Genomic DNA, 21010 nt, shown 5'->3' with positions numbered 1-21010 from the left:
TATGTTGAGTTATATCACAATATAGCCGGTTGTTTCAAACGACAAACGTGATACTTGACTGACTGTTACTTAAAGAGTTGCCATTTTATTAGGTAAACCTTCCTAACACTACAATAATTCAGCTTCAACAATGTGTTGGATACAATCTTACAATCACACATTCACAATCACAGATCCCTGAGATCTGATAATACCAGTGCAAAGACACTTGGAAATCAAACTATTTACCTTTTGAAGTGAAATGAGCATTACTGAGTTTGTTGATTCTTAATAAGTGGATGTCTTTACATTTTCAAAGTGATTTCAATTGAACTTTATGTAGTTTTATTGTGTTTTATTGTATTGTGTTAATTTTATTTTGGGGAAAGATCTGCAGTTATATATATATAAATTTAACTGCAGATTTTTCTCCAAAATAAAATTAACCTATTCAATATGTTGTACTGTTCTCTAATATCTAAACAGCAAAGAGCAGCCGACTAATGTATTTAGAGCTGTAGTTGGTAGTTTTGATGTATATGAACACACAGTCAAGAATAATCAACCTCTGCATAAACAGATGAGTTTCTGAAGAATATTAAGGTACTGCCATTCCTAAAAAATTTACAGTAGGAGCAGAATAAGACACAATGCATTAAACACTTACATTTAGCTGTTTACATTTGTCTGTTCCCTCAATACAAACATTGAATAATTAACAATACACAATATCTTAAGGCTTAGCCCCTTTGCCACAGTAGACTGAACCACCAATTACTCTGGCATATGTTTTATGTGGCTGATTTCTTACCAGCCACATCCCAGCACTGGGAAACTAAATATACATTGTCTTTAAGGAAAAAAATAAAATAAAAAATAAAATATTTGTTAACTATATAATTTGTCACTCAATGGGTTAGATGCCCTTCCAGCTACATCACAAAATACATATTCAAATAAACAAATAAATAAATAAATAAATATATATATAAATATATATATATATATTTGAGCAATTTCAAACGATATACAGCCATATCACACTGCTACAAGTGTGATATTGCGCTTATACAACAGTTTGACGGCACAATTGTGTATATAAAAACAAAATCAAACATGGAGAGTCTCAAAAACCCTTTTGTATGAGGAACTACTTTCTTCCGGATTCAAATCATGAGCTGACAGTTAAACAGTTGAGTTTGCATCTTTAAGCTTTAGATCTGTAGTGTTTGCTTTTTGCTGGCTGTATGTGGGCGGAGTAATACACAAAGGGTAAAGAGGCTGTAGGAGTTCTGATATTGCAGAATATTGCATATATATATATATATATATATATATATATATATATATATATATATATATATATATATATATATATATATATATATATATATATATATATGTGTGTGTGTGTATGTGTGTGCGTGCGTGTGTGTGTGTGTGTGTGTTTAAACAAAACATATGCCTCTTCAGATTAATGCTGAATATATAATCTTTTCATCCCGCATTTTGCATTAAGACAAGCTATGAACACTCTGATTCACAGAACTCTTTAATCTTTCTTATAGCCGGTCCTGTTTTCAAAATAAGAGTATCCCATATATAATATGCACAAAACAAGCTTAGTTAAACTATTCTGCCCCTACTAGGATGACTGCTGAAGTGCTTGTGCCTGGCTAGCTTTGCAAATAGCTAACTGGTACCTCCAAGAAAGACTTGTGTACTTCACTTGAAAGAAGCACTATAAAACTAAACATACAAAAACAATTGCCAATTATTATGCCTTAAACATACAATTTACTTTTTACATGAAGACTTAACATATAGCTTTGCATACAGTTGAGAAAACAAATAATCTTGTTGTTTTATCCTTTAGGAAATGCAATTTTTATACATGTTTCTTTAAATTACACTTCACTCTATAAATGAAGAGAAATATTAAACAAAATACTCACAGACTTATATTTTCTGTAACATTAACCTGCATGGCAGCGAAATGCAGCTCTGTCAAATTTCTTCCATTGCAACACTAACTACGGCAAATCTAGAGGTACAAACTTAATACAACTAAATTTTGCTATCGCCACTAGATGTCACTTTTAGACTGTTTTGCTAAGGTCAGCACATAAATGTTAAAATAAGTGACAAAATTGTCATTGTTTTAATCTCAGTTGGGCTGCAACTAACAAACGTTTAATCAGGTAATTCGTTTTTTGATTAATCAATGAATCAGATAAATAAAAAAACAAAACAAGAAAAGCATTTATTTCCAACTCTTTATTCAAAATATAATAATAATAATAATAATAATAATAATAATTGTAATAATAATAAAAATAACTAGATATAGTTAAATAACAGAGTTTTGTGCCTTTTTCAAACCCAAATATCTAAACATACAGACTAGACATATTATATAGCATAAGAAATTTGTCGGGTTTTCTGAAAAAAAAAAAAAAAAACACCTCAAAATTGAGTGATATTTGCTTAAAACAAACTAAATTATTTGCCAATGGAGTAAGAAAAATAATCTTAATGAGATATAATCTCAAACAGAAAAAGGCCAGTGAATAAAAACGTGTCTTCAGTCTTTAGTCTTGCAATGCAAAGTAACTCTACTCCCATTGCTTTACTACTGTTATTAACACTTTTACTGGTACGATTAAAAGATTCTATCTGGATCCAGGAATCAATTATTATTATTATTTTTTTTGGCTACCATTATTTTTAGAACATTCACCCCTAATTTTTCTGTCGCAACGCGTTTTTTATCACTGACACACCACAGCCACTGTATGACAGATGTATCTCTTTTTCCGTTTTAATTTAACATATTCACACGCTTGCTTATGTCATAAACTAGATGATATTCCAATTCACAAAAATGTGTAAGTGATCGTGATATATTACGTGAGATGGCATTGCCATGTTTATATGCAGCTGCACGTTTGCCTCGTTCATAAGAGCAGAACATGCAGGATTCAGCTTGTAATTCATCAGTTACTCCACAAATACATGCCAGTAAGTGGCAGGTAAACTTAGAGAAGAGTATATTCAACTTTATAGTTACTTTCACTGTTTCTGATATGAATAAAACACATTGGGAAATTATAATTGAATGGATTGTTAGACTTTCATAGACTTTCTTGTGTGTTTTACAAACTCTTAATGTATTGTTTTAATAGTACATGTGTGTATTTACATGTCTAAAACATAAAATAAGCATTGGGTGGTTAAAACGCTGCATAATTGTGATCATATGATAAGTCCTTCTCTGGCTCAGCACCAGCCAACGCACCAAAGCTCAGTTTGAATTTTTTCTGTAGCCGCTCTAAGGGTAAACAAGCTAATGCTAACTTGCATTGCTTGTCAATAATGAGTAAGCACCAGGGACTTCACATCAAAATGGAACAAAAGCAGGATTCTTTAGTGGTTTACCCTACTGTTGAACTTCCTTCCTCCTTATCCCTGCCTATGAGACACCAAACTCTGTATCAGTGTATCACAGACCATATTCACTCCGCTCCACACTGAACTAAAGTGTTTTTTTTTTTTTTTTTTGTGACACAATGAATTGATTACAAAACTTGTTGCCAACTCTTTTAGTAATCATTATTGATTTAATAAATTTGTTGTTGCAGCCGTAAATCTCAGTACGAACATTATGGCAAATCAAATGCTGTAAATAACTAACTAACCAACTAACTAACTAACTAACTAACTAACTAACTAACTAACTAACTAACTAACTAACTAACTAATTAACTAAATAAATAAATAAATAAATAAATATTGAGGCTATCTGTGAAGAAATAAAATGTAATATTTATTAATTATTAGGAAATGAAAATACTTTAATAATAATATTAATAATATTAATGATGATGACCATTACTATTATTATTTATTTATTTATTTATTTATTTATTTATTTATTTATTTATTTATTTATTTATTATTATTATTATTATTATTATTATTATTATTATTATTATTTTATTATTATTCAGTTGGATATCTTTTATTTATTGATTTTATTTATTTATTTATTTTATTTTTTTTTGAAAAATCTACTTTTACAATTTGACACATGTAAACCACTGCAGAAATGTTCTAACCAACACACCCATGTCATATACAGATACTTAATAAATAACCTACTATAAATTAAAAGCAATAACATATGCTTTGTTTTTTGTTTTCACAAGCTTTGGCGATGTAACATAAATTCCGTTTTAAATAGGTCACCTACAGCATTTGCCATGAGCCACGACTGTGTTCCAAATGGTGTCAATGTTTACTAAGTGCACTGCGAAGGGAGTGCAATTTCAAACATGAAAATCACTAAAACTGAACTGTAAAAATTGTTTAAAATGTTAGAATGTTCTAAATGAATAGGGCATAGGGGGGATAACTGGTAATACAACACAGCCAGGATGTGTGATCTTCACTGCCTTTAGATGTTTGACATAAAGTGGGCCTCAGATCGTACAAGAAGCCCTGCATTAAATTAAAAGTTTCCCTGCCATCTCTTTAAAATATGGACATTTAATTCACCTTAGTATTTTGAATGGAGTTTTTGCGCTAGTCTGCTGGTACTGACGGCACTAGCAGTTACACTATCTTGTTTTACGCTTGAACAAGTTGACGAATGCTAAAGTTTATTTAACTGATTGTATTTTTATTACATTACGATAATGATGCTGTAAAAGTAACCTAAAAAAAGTTTAACTATATATTAACCTTTCACCGGAAGTTTACCGTTGGCTGAAAAACACTAGCAGTGAAAATAGGCCATTGTGTTTGAGGCTCACTGTATGTCAAATCCATCTTCTGAACTCTTACTATTCAGCTATCCCTAGGTAGATCAAGATCTTCTTTCTGACTCTATGGCACCTTCATCACACCTTCATTTTTGGTTGAGGTGAGGTGCACATGAGATTCACAAGTGAGCATCGAGCCCTTAAACTGCAAATAATGTTGAATATGTGCTGCTAGTCAGGCATGGAATATTCTAGGCAGGGGATTTCCAGCTGTCACATTGATAGAGATCAGAGGCAGCTCATCACGCAGTGAGGTGAGAGGTGAATCCGGACGCTTCTCAGTTCACCAATGCATGTGCATTTGCTGGTGCGCACGCAGGGATTTATTTCTGAGTTAGCAAACAACTGACATAAGGTATAATTTTCTCACTTTGAGCGAGCTTTGTTTTCAGTTAACATCCAGATCTGCTGGGTCGCATCTGCTGTGATGATCACAAGTCTAAAAACGGAAGAAAAAAAATAAACACTCATTTGAAGCAACCATTTATTTCTAAGTGCAATCAGCATAATTTATATGGAGGACGAGTAAGGCAGAACATTTTTACACTTAATCTACTCATATGTATTTTCATCCTTTTTTTACTTTACTAGAAAAAGAAAACATCATCCATAAAATGCATACTTATTAATTTTTTACTGTTTTTACTTATTCTTTAGAGACTGGAATCTAATTAATATTTACCAAATTTAAACACATTTAATTTGAAGATGTCCTTGATACAGTATTTATTTAACCACTGACATACACATTATTAAATACATAAACTTACTCTATAGTTAAGGATAGAATGTGTGTTGTTTAGGGATGGTTGCATGTAATTATGAATACTTGTAATTTCTATATTAAATGTGTAACAAGGACACCTTCTCTAAATTTGTTTTTACAGTTTTTCTCAATTGCGTTGACTCAATTCTCGATTGAAATGTTTCTTTTTCAAAACAATAAGTTTAGATCTCTGAACAATTAGCTTATTTTTCACACCAGGTGAGGTGCACATGAGATTTACAAGTGAGCATCGAGCCAAATCCAGGGGATTTATATATTTAGATTTATATATATAGACATCCTATCACTCTTGTTGGCCTTGATAGAGATAACATATCTTCCAATTGCTCTTTCACAAGCATTTTGCTGCAGTTGTGGACGTGTAAACAACAGGACCATGTACTTCACGTCAAAATGGAATAAATAGTGATTTACCCTACTGTTGAACTCTCTTCCTCCTCATCACTGTCTATGAGGCACCGAACTCTATATCAGTGCGTGAGAGAGACTGTGTTCTAAAGTGTTTTTTTTTTTTACCACATTGTGGGACACAATGAATCGATAACGGAATTTGTTGCCAACTCTTATTAGTAATCGATACTATATCAATAAATTTTATCTATTTATTTGATTAGTTTTTGCAGCCGTAAATCTCAGTATTATGGCCAAACAAATGCTGCCTAAGCCATGCATATTAATAGTTCTGTGTAGATTGTTAGAATTAATGTTTTCTTTCTGATTGCCTGGATTTTTCCAAAATTTTAGACTCCTAGGAATGAGAAAACAATAGGGTATATGCACACAGACTTTTAATTTTCAGCCAGCCAGCCGACATCTTTTGGTAAACTGACTTTCTACTTTAAAATCGCCACATTTAAGATCAGTTTTCTTTAAAAATAAGTGATCTTCACTTCCTTATAGATATGAAAGATTGGCATTCCTTATTGATTTAAGTGGACTGCAAATGATTCAGCACATGCGTAATGTCTAGAAAAAAAAAAGATAAATGATCTCTAATTGCTATACAATTTGCATAATCTATTTAACCAACCGGGTTTGGGAGAACTTCCACAACTGCAGCAAAATGCTTGTGAAAGAGCACTTGGAAGATGTGTAATCTCTAGCAAGGCCAACAAGAGTGATTGGATGTACACCAAGAATACATGTTTTTATGGATGATTTTGTGTCGTATTTTTGTTTATTTGTGGTAACATAAGAAATATGAAATATACAATACAGTAAAAGCAAGATTGCACTCTACATGTAATACATTTGTACACAAACAAATGCACTGTATAACTACAAATGCTCATTTTTTTTCTATAGACTATTGACTCTTCTTAACAAACAGATTTTTTTAAAACCTTAATTTTCATTGTTGACTGTCGGGGTGAAAAAAACAATATATCATTTTGAGGAGTGTGGCTCACACGATGACCAACACAGTTTATATTTTGGTGGCATTGGCCAAATTACTGATACAATAACTACGGTTTGAAGCATGAGTTAAATGTTTTTGTTGAGTAACTACATTTTGCAGACATGCAATATAGTTTTATTTAGACAATGTAGACTGTTTTGAAGAAAAATGTGCCAAAGCAATTGAGAAAAACTGTAAGAAACAAACAATAGAGTAGTTACCAGTCATTATGGAAAAAAAAATACTATCATCAGATGAATGGTATCAAATGTTCCAACATAAAATAAATATGTACTAGTTACTAAAGTATCAGCAATTATATGTAACAATTCAGCACCTGTCGCTAAAAATCCAACAGTAGCATTCAATCTGAAAAATACCAGCTAAAAATAATCAGCGTAAACATGAAACACTGCACTAGTTTCATGTTGAATGGATAAAATGTCAAAACGTCTTGCCATAAAGCAGTTCTTAAGTAGTCTGTAAAATATGTTAATAAATATAGTGCCAATGCAATTCTAATGTTCCTTTAAACATAAATGATTCTTTTACAGGCAATAATGTAACCAGTTGGTAGCCAAATCATTATGCCATTCCCTCTTTGCCGTTTTCTAACCTCTCGAAATAAAATAATATCGCTCTTATGATCACTTCAGATGGCGGATTTTCATTTGCATCTGCCATTTTCATTTAATATGCTACTATCCAAAAGCACTTTTAGCATATATTACATTACCTTTCTTACCCTCAATTGTAAAATCACCAAAGCGATGAATTGTTCTCTGCCTTTTTTGGGTGTAGATTTTAGTACTTATTGATTAGACACAAGTTGTTATTCAACAGAAACTATAGCATGTACCATAAATGCCAGTTCTTATCTGAAAATACTGCTAGTTAGTTAGAAAGATATTTAATTGAACTGTACTGGCCATTCAGACTAGTAATAATACAAGATGACTAAAACAGCAGTTGGGACTAATGAGGTGGGAATTGTTATAGTAATAATAACCCTAGCTTACTATACAGCTGGGTTTAAAATGCAGATACGATTTAGAATTATTTACATGTAATAATTCATAATTAATTTAAATTGTTAAAATACAGTACATGGGACATGTATCAAGGACACCTTAAAAGAAAGTGGTCCCTCACTGCTAGCATCTAAATAGGTAAGTACTAGTATGTAAATAAGTATTTTTTTCTAATGAATAAATCCTAGTATGCAATAAAAACTATTAATGATAACTATTACGTACCAATATCTAAAAATATGTTGTAATATCTTATGAATAGTGAAAATAAATAGACTTATATCAAAATGGAATAAAACTTCTAGTCAACAGTCAATGTTTGATATATGTGATATGTGTGTGACAGATCAACAATTCAAATCTGCTAGTAGTGACCAGTGAACAAGTAACAAGATTTGAATCATTCTAATTTATTTATTTATTTATTAATTAATTAATTAATTAATTAATTTATTTATTTATGTATTTATTTATTTTTTCAGGAATTGTATTTTACTTAGTAGTTTTTTTATTTATTTACTTATTTATTTATTTATTTATTTATTTATTTATTTATTTATTTATTTATTTATTTATTTATTTATTTATTTTTAGGTAACATTACTGGAGTACATTCTTAGTGCTGTATCAATATTTTACTGCACCATGTTCCTTCAGTCTGCAGTCACTACTTTATATTTTTATTTTTATTTTTATTTTTTTTTCATGTCTATTGTGATTGGCTGAGTACAATAATAACCCCTACAATTCCCATTCAATCAAATCACATAGAAAAATCAAAAATCTTCAAGACATGGACACTTTCAAAGCACAGCAGTACAGCACACATGCACTGTTTGGCATTAAAAGGTGTCCAAGAAGATGCAAAATCATTACACGCACTGACTAAAAACTATTTAAGCTTCGAATCACTGATAAGAAGATGAATGATGCCTACTGTATGATGACTAAATGACCTTAAACAATAATTACGTGCAGTACAGAATGTTATGTTTTTAAATACATGCACTAATTGTATGTATTCCATCAGTGCTGCACATGGTTTGTTTATGGTACCAACTGCTGGACACTTAGCTTGTTAGGATTTAAAGTGCATAGCCTGAGCAATAACATGCATCAGAAAAGCTAGATTTTAGTGCTTTAGGTTACACAGATTTCACTCCACATGTAAATGTATCAGCCTGCTCATTATCGGTGCATATGTTGATGTATTTGGGTTCTCACATTAAATTAATTTCACACTTTATATGTGGAGTCTATGAATGGGATATAGATTACACTTAAAAACACCCTTAAAAGAAAACGACACTGATGTAAGCTTTATTTTTAATTTGCAGAATATGCAGCATAATCTTCATAGTACTCACTACTCTTGATAACCTTAAGGACAATTTTTACTCATATTTTGAATTTAGATCGGATACTTTTACTCGTAGTTTTTTTTTTTTTTTTTTAAAGCTATATTTTACTTAGATAGTCTACAGAACAAACTATCGTTATACAATAGCTTGCCTAATTAACCTAACCTGCCTAGTTAACCTAATTAATCTAGTTAAGCCTTTAAATGTCACTTTAAGCCATATAGAAGTGTCTTCAAAAATATTTAATACAATATTATTTACTGTAATGATGGCAAAGATAACATAAAGTTATTAGAAATAAGTTATTAAAATTTTCATGTTTAGACATTTGTTAAAAAAAATCTCTCCATTAAATAGAAATTGGAGGAAAATAAACAGGGAGGCTAATAATTCTGACTTCAACTGGATGTGTTTATATATAATGTCTTTACCTTTCCCCCCAATTGTAAACTAATCTATGATTCTTCTCATTCACAAACTCTACAATGGGATGTATGGTAATGAGTGGGTTGCTTGGTAACTGTAATTTGCGTGGCATCTCCCAAAGAAGCGTAGCAGTTATTAAGTAAATTATGGTGAGCACAAACTGTTTGGATTCCCCGTTCTGGAGAGGCTCAGAGAGGCTGGTCATCTGAGAGTTGGACGAAGAGGCACTTCTGTGTACACTGACACTTGTCTAAAGAAGTGAAGATGGAGGAGTTCAAGACTGGAGATTGGCGAAAAAAACTTATAACTTGGTCTGCAAGATGTCATTGTAATTGGGGGAAAGTTGATTTTATGATGCATACAGTAAGTGGGGAAGATATTAGAGATATTGTAAGAGTGTGAGTTATATTTATTTATCTGTAGATTTGTTTTCTTTTTATTTTACTACTACTACTACTACTACTACTATTATTATTATTATTATTATCATTATTATTATTATTATTATTAACAATGTAATTAACATTAGCTACAAATTAAAATCGAAAAATCAGCACCCGTGGTTTCTCAGAATCAACTAATGTTAATGTATGGGCTGTTACTTGCAATGGCGACTGCACTTCTCCATGTTTTGAGGGCCTTGCTGTTTGTAAACTTACAGACAAAGCTTAAAACTTAAACCGTGAAGACACATAAGTTAATATAAAATAGCTTTTAGTTAAATGAATGCTAAATTCAAATAAATTATATATGACACAATCGTAGAGCATGTGAAACTATTTTATTACATTCAAACTGATGCAGGCTAACGCTAGAAACCGAAGGAGAGGGAGTGATGGTATCGAAACAATTTAAAAGAGTGAATAATATTTCATGCAACATTTCATATTGCAATTCAACCCTAAAACAGAAACACATTCTTAAACACTCAGCAGTTTAGCACAATTGATAAGTGTTTGACTTTCTGAGGTAGGGCCGCACGATTCCGGCTAAAGTGGGGACCAAAATTTTAATTTTATTTTTGCTTAAAATCAAGATCACAATTTTCTCACAATTCTATAGATGTAGAATAAAGGTTAATATGAGTAGGCTATTATTATTGTTATTTCTCAAAAATATGGTAAAACAACAATAAAACTATTAGGCCTATCTGTGGTCTTACTGTTGGTAAAGATGCTACATTTTGTATAGACTTGGAATGGTGGACTTCATCAGACTTAAATATATATCCTGGTTGTTAATTCACAGTAAAATGATGACACCGGAAAACAAATATTCATGTTTCTAAAGTTGAATTATTATGTTTGAGACATATGTTTGTCATTTGTCATTGAAAACATTATTAGACCATTTTTTCACTGATAAAAATTAGACATTTGTCATTACAAGATTTAACTCTAGCATTATATTCAACATGAAGGCTAGAGTAGTTATACTGACCCAGTAAATATTTATTTTCATGCACAACACTGTGTTCACTATGAAAGAAAAAAAAAAAAAACATATCAAATGCCATAATCACGACTCTAAAATGCGATAACATTTAAATGATGTGCATGCTTTTGGTTTCACATTCATTGCCAAATGCAGCTCATAGTTGCAGTCACAATTTGAGAAAAAAAAAAAAAAAAGCAAATTAATCCTTCCATGGGACCTCCAAGCGATCTGTCTGTGCAACAAACTGAACGCTATTTACAACTTCATTACCTGTTATTCACAGCCTATGCAGGTTCTGTTCACTAAGTAGACAACACTGGCGGGTATGCACATGTCCTCTCGATAGTAAACAAACAGTGCGTCAGCTGATGTGTGATTTTGCAGCCACAAATACATTATTGTAATAAGACAGAGATTACATATTGTGGTGAATTATACCTTACAAATGCAGCATGTGACACTTTAGAACAAAACAACACACGAAACAATGAATATAAAACAATGTAAAGACTTGTGCAACCATTTTTACACTTCTCTTCTGACCTTAAAAATATAATTAGCTGAATTGTAAAAAATCTGAATTAAGATCATGTAGGGGTCATATCGAGATCGTGATCTGTTTTGAATTAATCGTGCAGCCCTACTCTAAACAGTTATCAAGCAGGAGAAAACTTGTAGTATCATATTACTTTCCCGCAACATGGTCAAACATGCACTAACTTACAACATACTCATTTATCATTACAAAATTGGGAAAAACCAACCTTCTTCTCCCAAGCTTAAAATTTACTGGCACGAATCAAGTGAACATTTACAAGACAGACAATAGAAGTAGTCAAGTTGACATGCTACTTTAGGTTAAGTTTTCAAGAACTTACACACCTTTGTTAAATGTCCAAAACATATTAAGACAAGATAAGTTCAAGAGAACATGTAATTTAAATGTAACAACTTATTTGGGCCATAATGTTTTACTACTACTGCTTATTCTACTGAAAATATTAGTAGTAGTAGTAGTAGTTGTAGTAATAGCAGTATGTAATAATTTTTTTTTTCAATTCAATTCATGTTTATTTCTATAGTGCTTTTACAATGTACATTGTGTCAAAGCAGCTTAATATAGAAGTTCTAGTAAATTGAAAACGTGTCAGTCCAGTTTTTCGAGTTTAAGTTCAGCTTAGTTCAGTTCAGTGTGGTTTAAATTTTACTGCTAAGTACAAACACTGAAGAGCCATCAATAGGCAGTTCTACAAAGTCCCAACCAAGCAAGCCAGTGGCAACAGTGGTGAAGAACAAACTTCGAAAAACAGAAATGTGCGCACATCTAGAAAATCTTGAAGGCAGGTGCACGATCAAAAAACAAACATTAGTAGCAAAAGATTCAAAGTAAATCTGCACACTGCCACTTTAGCTCTCAAAATTTTTTTTTTATGTCAATATCACAATATGTTATATTATTGTGATATTGACATTAAAAAATTTTTGAGAGCTAAAGTGGCAGTTTGCAGATTTACTTTGAATCTTTTGAAGAACAAACTTCACCAACATATGACCAAGTTAACCCATACATAAACTGAATAAATAAGATTATAAGCATTGTTTAAGCTTTAGCGTTACCAAAAAGTCCTGAATATAGATTTATTCTTCCAATGATTATTAGACTTGATCAAATTTGGTCAAACTATAGGCTATGCAGCTATTTAACCACATTTATTCAGCTAAATTGTTAAATATTTTTTATAGGCGATAAACAGAAGAGCTTACCTGTCTGCAAAATGTAAATTCAATTATTAATGGATTCATTTTTGTCCGCTTTTTTGTGTTTGGGTTGCGGGGGCAGCAGTCTTAGTAGAGAATTCCAGACTTCCCTCTCCTTAGACAATTCCTCCAGCTTCTCTGGGGGGACCCTGAGGCGTTTCCAGGCCAGCCGGAAGACATAGTCCCAAGCGTGTCCTGGGTTTTTTCAGAGGCCTCCTCCCAGTGGGACATGTCTGGAACATCTCCCTAGGTAGGCATCCAGGAGGCATCCGAAACAGATGTCGAAGCCACCTCAGCTGACTTCTCTCAATGTGGAGGAGCAGCTGCTCTACTCTGAGCTCCTCCCAGGTATCAGAGCTCCTCACCCTCATCTATAAGGATGCGCCCTGCCACCCTGTGAAGGAAACTCATTTTGGCCACTCATATCCAAGATCTTGTCCTTTTGGTTATGACCCAAAGCTCATGACCATAGGTGAGAACGTAGATTGACCGGTAAATCGAGAGCTTTGCCTTTCAGCTCAGCTCCTTCTTTACCACAATTGAACAGCACATTGACAATCTGAAGACAGTGAATGTAATATGGTAATTACAATTAGGTATGCATAATCACATAAAATTAACCCTAAACAACAGGCACTCTACCCCTAACTGTAAAGTAACCATATGACGAAAGTCCAAATCAGGTCTCAGCAGGGGTAGATTGAGGGGCAGAGCTTAATGGAGCAAAGGTAACAATGCAAAAAGTGACTCTGATCATTTCCACCAACACAAAAAGGGTGTCTTTCACTATTTCTTGTTAACTCTTTATGAGTAAATGGACACTAACACAGCTTAATTAACCCTGATGATTTTACTCTGTAGCAATAGTAGTGTGCATTCATTCTGTTTCCCTTTTGGAAGGTTCTAAACAAAACACAAAATACCTTTTACTTTTCATCGACTATTGCAATATTAACACAACTATCACAATACGTATATCTTTAAAACAACCTTTTTGTCCTATATGCTCAATTATTCACTGCAATGAGTGAAAAGTCAACAGTGGCTGAGTTGAATCTTCAGCAGTGATAAATAAAACCGTCCTGAGGAGGAGAGATGTTTATTGCAGCCCAAGCGATAAAAATATCCTGCTGTTATGAAACTATTGCTCACACAGTACACCTGTCCAGCGCATTAGAGCACACTCTCTCTCAGATGACGTTTCTTTATGTGTATATGTGCAGAATGTATTGTGTACACCGCCAGAACTCCTCCAGAATCGCCTTATAAGACAGAGAGTTGGCACGAGTCCTGCAATGTAGGAGGTGTTGAGTTTTCCAGCATCACTTTGCTACTACAGTCTTAGTGTTACTGCTTCTACCACACATGAAATTGGCAATTTGGAAAATGTTTTGACTAAAGGTGGTAGATTATTTGAAAATATAATTGATTTGATTACAAGCTTGAGAATGAGTGGTTTGAAAGGCAAAACAATAATACAATGCCTTTGATTTGCATGTGAATGGCGTGCAGTACAACCAACATTCAGGGTAAAACAATTCCAGAAAATAATATTCTAGAGACAACTGTGTGTTCAAAAATACACTCACCGGCCACTATTAGGCAAACCTGTCCAACTGCTCAAATTTCTAATCAGCCACTCACATGGAAGCAACTCGATGCATTTAGGCAGGTCAAGATGATCTGCTTCTAATTTTTTCCGCAGGATAACATGCTATGTCAAAGCGTAAATCATCTCATATTAGTTTATTGACACTCATATCTTATCAAATGTTAAACTGTTTTCAAAAGTGCGCAAAGATCCTAACTTTCTCAAATAAAATACAAATTATTAAATAATTATCTTTTAGCTTAGACCCTTTATTCATCAGGGGATGCCACAGAGGAACTTATCCAGTATATGATTTACACAGCAGATGCCCTTCCAACCGCATCTTAGTACTGGGAAACATCAATACACACGCAATGACACACACATTCATACACTACGGCCAATTTAGTTTATTCAATTCATCTATCCAAGCCAAACTCCACACAGAAGTGCCAACTGATCCAGCCGGGAATCGAACCAGTGACCACTGAGCCACTGTGTCACCCCAATATAATTATATATTATTATAAATAATAATAATAATAATAATAATAATAATAATAATAATAATAATAGTAATAATAATAATAATTATTATTATTATTATTATTATTATTATTATATTTTAAATTGTGAAAATAATATTTTATTGTCTACACATGTTCTTGCTCAATTTGATTCTTGTAATTAGTTATTGATGACATTATATTGCATCATCATAGCCTTTGTCTCTGCTTTTGAAACATGACTTGTGACATTTACTTATTGGCCATTAAAATACACATATTTTAAATGGGTTCACCAATTAACTAAGAGTCACTAATTCTACGCTTTTAAAGTCAGTGCGAACCAGAAGTTGCTGAAACTTTTATTGCAGTATGTTGATTTACTTCTAACTGAAACAGAATATTGAGTAGGGGATGGGGCTTTCTTTTTTGCACATAATTCCCTTATAGCAAACCAACGGTAAAAGGGGTGTGGTTAAGAATAGTGTGGCTGAAGCAGTTAAACTGAAAAGGACGGCTGCTTCAAACACTAACAGTCAGAATTTGACTGAAGATTACCAGAACAAACTTTTTTTTTTTTTTTTGTGAATTAACTTGAACAGAAAAACTGTTCAATTCCTCAAAAATAACAAAATATTGCGCTTGCAAAATAAACATTGTAAACTTTGGCTTGACATGTTTTAGGCTGAGTGATAACAACAACTACAAAGTTCAAATCCCCCAAAAGACTTCATCTGTAAGTTCATGTATGTGCACATTTATTATTCATTCATTTTCTTTTCAGCTTAGTCCCTTTTTTAATCTAGGGTCACCGCAGTGGAATGAACCACCAACTTATCCAACATATGTTTTATGCAGTGGATGCCCTTCCAGATGCAACCCACCACTGGGAACCACCCATACACACTCATTCACACATATACACTTCAGACAATTTAGCTTACCCAATTTACCTATAACGTATGTCTTTGGACTTGTGGGGGAAACTGAAGCACCCTTAGGAAACACATGTCAACATGGGGGAAACATGCAAACTCCAGAATTGCCAGTTGACCCAGCCAAGGCTTGAAGCAGCGTCCTTCTTGCTGTGAGGTGATTGTGCTACTCGCTGTGCCATCGTGACGCTGTGCGCATTTATGTAATGTTGAATTCTTCATCATAAACTCTCTTCTTCCTCACCTTCTCCTTGATCTATATCCACAGAGATGTTCACCAGACAGCAGAAATCTTTCAGCATTTTTTTTTTTTTGGCTGTATCTTAAGAGGCAGTGGAAACATCTAGACTGTTTGTCCCTTTCAAACTTTCCAGAGTTGCCAACCGTTCAACAGCATACGAGCTCTTCTTGACAGAGTTGTGTTTTCAAAGGCTCCAGTGGGCAAAGAGCGTTGAAGAGTGCAGGGTTTGGCTGTTTCCACCTACTGATCAAAGCAGCAGTGTTGTTGTGACACGAGTGCGACGCTCTCCTGCATCTCTGGATTCCCTCACCGCTGTCGGATGAATGACTGACTCCTGATGGAGGAGGTGAAGTAGGCGAAGGCTCACATCTCTGCGCCTGCTCTCTGATGCTCCAGCATCTATATGTTCCTCTATGGAAGCTGAATATGGTCTAAAGGAGCCTCTGAAGTTTCTTTACTCGAAAAACAGGAGTCTCTCCGGAGGTGTGATGCTCCAAAACATCCACATTTTAGGTCATACATTATTAAACACAGATGCTATGCTGTTTGTGAAGTTTCGAAGGATGTCAAGAGTGCCACAGTTGTATAAATGTATGTATGTATGTATGCAAGTATATATATATATATATATATATATATATATATATATATATATATATATATATATATATATATATATATATATATATATATATATATATATATATAGGTGGGCATATATTCTTTTTTAATCTAGAATAATCTCACTGTAATCTTGGAAAAAAAACTAGATAAAAATGGCTCATTTGAATTATTTTTATTAAACTAAGACAATGTGAAGTTTGTTCCTGACAGGCATCAACAGTCACCTGCTCTAGAATCTTTATTTTGAGAAAAAAAGTCATGAAAAGTTGACTTTCTACAACCATGCAATCATGCAAATCAATGTGGACAATTATGTAACAAAATAAAATTAATTGTAAATATTTATTTTGCTTTAAACAACAGGCAAATAAAATAATGTTTTATTAATATATTTTACTTTTATAGAATGTTTTTTTTAATATATATATATATATATATATATATATATATATATATATATATATATATATATATATATATTAATTACATTTTCAATTATTAATTATATTCAGTAATTTAAACATTTAAACATGCACTTGTATGTAATGTGTGTAACTTGAATGAATGCCACATTTTGAATCAAATGTGATATCAAAATTTTCCAATTTTGTTTCTTTATTTATTAAATTATTATAATTTATAGACATTGACTATTATTTTACTTTAGTATACATTAAATATTTTGCCATTTGAATACATTAAGTTAAAATTTATAAAAATCAATGTTGGTTTTGATTTTGGTAAAAAAAGTAAATAAAATAATTTTTTGATACTGGGAAATATATATATTTTTTTTTTGCTCTCTAAATGTTGTTTATTGAGGCAATTTTACATTATATATTCGATAGTGATTTTAACATTTCTCAGATTGCTAATTATTTTTTAGCTGTGTTAACTATATCAAACATTAAACAATAATTGAGCTACATTAAGCATCAAAAAACAGTTCTGAAGTTTGGCCTGTGGTTCAGTGCGAGTCAGAAGAGTTCAGCTTCTCCTCCATCAACGCGTGTGTAACCTCTCGTGATTTCTGCCCTGGAAACACGTATTTTTTCGGCTGAAGATGTTGAAATTACAGATGAGGAGGAAACAAGACTTCTGGCTGAGAACAAAGAGGAACACATGGAGATTTGCCTCTGCTAGCGCTTTAGTTTAAAGCAGTGCAGGGCTGTGAATAATGCGGCGGAAGAAGCTCCCTGTGGCGACCGCTGCTCAAGCGCTGGAAGCGGGGGGTTTGCTGAAGTCCCACTGACTGGAGATCTGCTGGGTTATGTTGGGCTTACCAGATAAAAGATGTCTTCTGTTGAACAAGAGAGAGGGAAGCGATTTCTGCTTAGTTAATTACCGATTGAGACTAAAGAAACGTAAAGAGTAACCTTGCGTGCGCGTTTCGGCATGACCGCGTCAATATTCTAATGATGAGACTGGTTTCCCCGGAGACGGGCGCGAGGCCTTGATTCACTAACACCGAAAGAAAGCTACTAATTTGCTTGTGCAGTCTATCAAATTGTGTGTGTGCGTGCACGTCGTGGGCGTACTGCAGGTGATTTATTAGGTATAATTGCTCAAATAATTACATCTGCAAATAAGTGGGTAGAAAACCCCATTTAGAATGAAATGTGAGCATGCACATATAGGTTATAGTTCTCCCTTTCAGAAGAGAGCTATAGATCAACATGCAAAAGTAAATAAATAAATAAATAAATAAATAAATAAATTAATTAATTAATAATAATAATAATAATAATAATAATAAGTGGCGCAGTAGGTAGTTAGTTGGTGCTTCTGTGTGGAGTTTGCATCTTCTCCCTGCGTTTGCGTAGGTTTCCTCCGGGTGTTCTGGTTTCCAAAGGCATGTGGTACAGGTGAATTGGGTAGGCTAAATTGTCCGTAGTGTAAATTGTCTGGTGTGTAATAATGATAATACTCATACTAATACTAATACTACTACTAACATTAATAATAATATGAGTGTGAATGAGTGTGTGGATGGATGTTTCCCAGAGATGGGTTGCGGCTGGAAGGGCATCCGCTGCATAAAAACGTGCTGGATAAGTTGGTGGTTCATTCTGCTGTGGCAACCCCAGAATAATAATAAGACTAAGCTGAAAAGAAAATGAATGAATCTATAATAATAATAATAATAATACTAATAATAATAATAACAATAATAATAATAAATAAATATATATTCCACCACATTCCAAAGGTGCTCTATTGGATTGACATCTGGTGACTGTGTAGGCCTTTGAGTACAGTGAACTCGTTGTTATGTTCCAGAAACCAGTCTAAGATGATTCGCACTTTATGACATGCACGCTTTCCTGCAGGAAATAGCCATCAAAAAATGGGTACACTGTGGTCATAAAAAGAGAAACATGGTCAGCAACAGAACTCAGGTAGGCTACATGATGCTTAATTGGTACTAATGGTCCCAAAGTGTGCAAAGAAAATAATCCCCAGACTATTACATTAGCAGCCTGAATTGTTGATTCAAGGCAGGATGGATCTATGCTTGCATGTTGTTGATGCCAAATTCTGACCCTACCATCCGAATGTCTCAGTGGAAATAGAAACTCATCAGACCAGGCAACATTTTTCCAATCTTCTATTGTCCAATTTTGGTGAGCCTGTAAGAATTTTAGCCTCAGTTTCCTGTTCTTAGCTGACAGGAGGGGCACCCGCTGTGGTCTTCAGCCGCTGTAGCCCATCCGCCTCAAGGTTTGACGTGTTGTGCTTTCAGAGATGCTCATCTGCATACATTGGCTGTAATGAGTGGTTATTTGAGTCAATGTTGCCTTTCTATTAGCTTGAACCTGTCTGGCCATTCTTCTCTGACCTCTGGCATCAACAAGGCATTTGTGCCCACAGAACTGCCGCTCACATTTTCTCTTTTTCTGACCATTCTCTTTAAACCCTATGGTTGTCATGAAAAACTTGTCTGGCACCAACAACCATGCCATGTTCAAAGTCACTTAAATCACCTTTCTTCCCCATTCTGATGCTTGGTTTAAACTGCAGCAGATCGTCTTGACCATGTGTACATGCCTACATGTAAATGCATTGAGTTGCTGATTAGAAATTTGTTGGACAGGTGTACCTAATAAAGTGGCCGGTGAGTGTAAGTTTCATGCTGGTATTTATTTATTTTTTTTCTATTTATAAGTATATTTTCATTCAAGGTGGTTCATTCCAGTGGTGGTGACCCAGGATGAATAAAGGGACTAAGCTGAAAATAAAATGAATGAATGAATTTTCCTTCAAATAACAAATAGTCATTCGACTTCTGAATAAGCCTATCCTTTTAATGTAGCATTTAAAAGTGAAAATGACTAGCTTGAATTTTATGTAAAACATAGTATTTTACACAATATATATTTCTATATATACCTGCCATGCTGACTCACAGCCTATTATTGTGTCAGATGTTTGATAGTCGTCTACAGTACACAAAAACATCATCATCATCTTCATTATCATGTTTTTGGTACTCCAATATAAGCTTGGTGAAATGTTCTTTGATTGGTTATTAATAATTCAATTCAGTTCATCTTTATTTCTATAGCACTTACAATGTAAATTGTGTTAAAGCAGCTTTACATAGAAGTTCTAGTAGAATTAAACTCGTCCAGTTTTCAGAGTTGCAGTTGAGTTTAGTTCATTTAAGTGTGGTTTAATTTTCACTGCTGAAAGTCCAAAAACTGAAGATCACATCCATTGATGCGCAGCTCCACAAGTCCTAATAACCTGTTCAGTAATTAATTAAATCCTAATGGCTGAAGCTTACATAAATACAAAGTATTTTTATCTGCCTTTAAGTGGCATGCACATGAAAAGCCAGGATTTCTGAGTGTGCGAACACCGGCTGTGCGCCGTATCCATGATACCATGATATTTGTGCTTTACAGTAGCACTTTCCACAATTTAAAATGAACTAGACCCTCACATCCGTCAAATAAGCAGACTGCAACATTCTGTACGATATTGCTTTTAGGTGAATGGATTTATTTACAAATATAAAGCGCCTTTGACAGAAGTCAAAAGCTTTTATACACTTCTTTCAAAATTAGTCACATATCACAAAAAATTAAAAATAAACTTCTGCAACCCAC

General features: G+C 33.3%; 2 protein-coding genes across 4 annotated transcripts in view; one reads left to right on the top strand and one right to left on the bottom strand.

Moving 5' to 3' along the window:
- Nucleotides 1-2038, bottom strand: part of LOC147833617 (uncharacterized) — a 185537-nt gene extending 183499 nt beyond the window's left edge. The window contains exon 1 of one of the 3 annotated variants that reach the window (XR_015509108.1): nucleotides 1935-2038. The gene's annotated coding sequence lies outside the window, so the exon portion shown is untranslated. The remainder of the gene's footprint in view (nucleotides 1-1934) is intronic. The other 2 variants (XR_015509107.1, XM_087283757.1) reach the window with 2 other exon arrangements.
- zgc:172282 overlaps nucleotides 1-21010 on the top strand; it is a 269591-nt gene that overhangs the window by 23681 nt on the left and 224900 nt on the right. The window lies entirely within an intron of this gene.

Source organism: Danio rerio, chromosome 15 (genome assembly GCF_052040795.2).
Source record: "Danio rerio strain M-AB ecotype USA chromosome 15, GRCz13ab, whole genome shotgun sequence".
In the NCBI taxonomy this organism is placed as follows: domain Eukaryota; kingdom Metazoa; phylum Chordata; class Actinopteri; order Cypriniformes; family Danionidae; genus Danio; species Danio rerio.
Note: the sequence above shows the minus strand (reverse complement) of the source record. Positions and strands in the feature narration are given on the sequence as shown.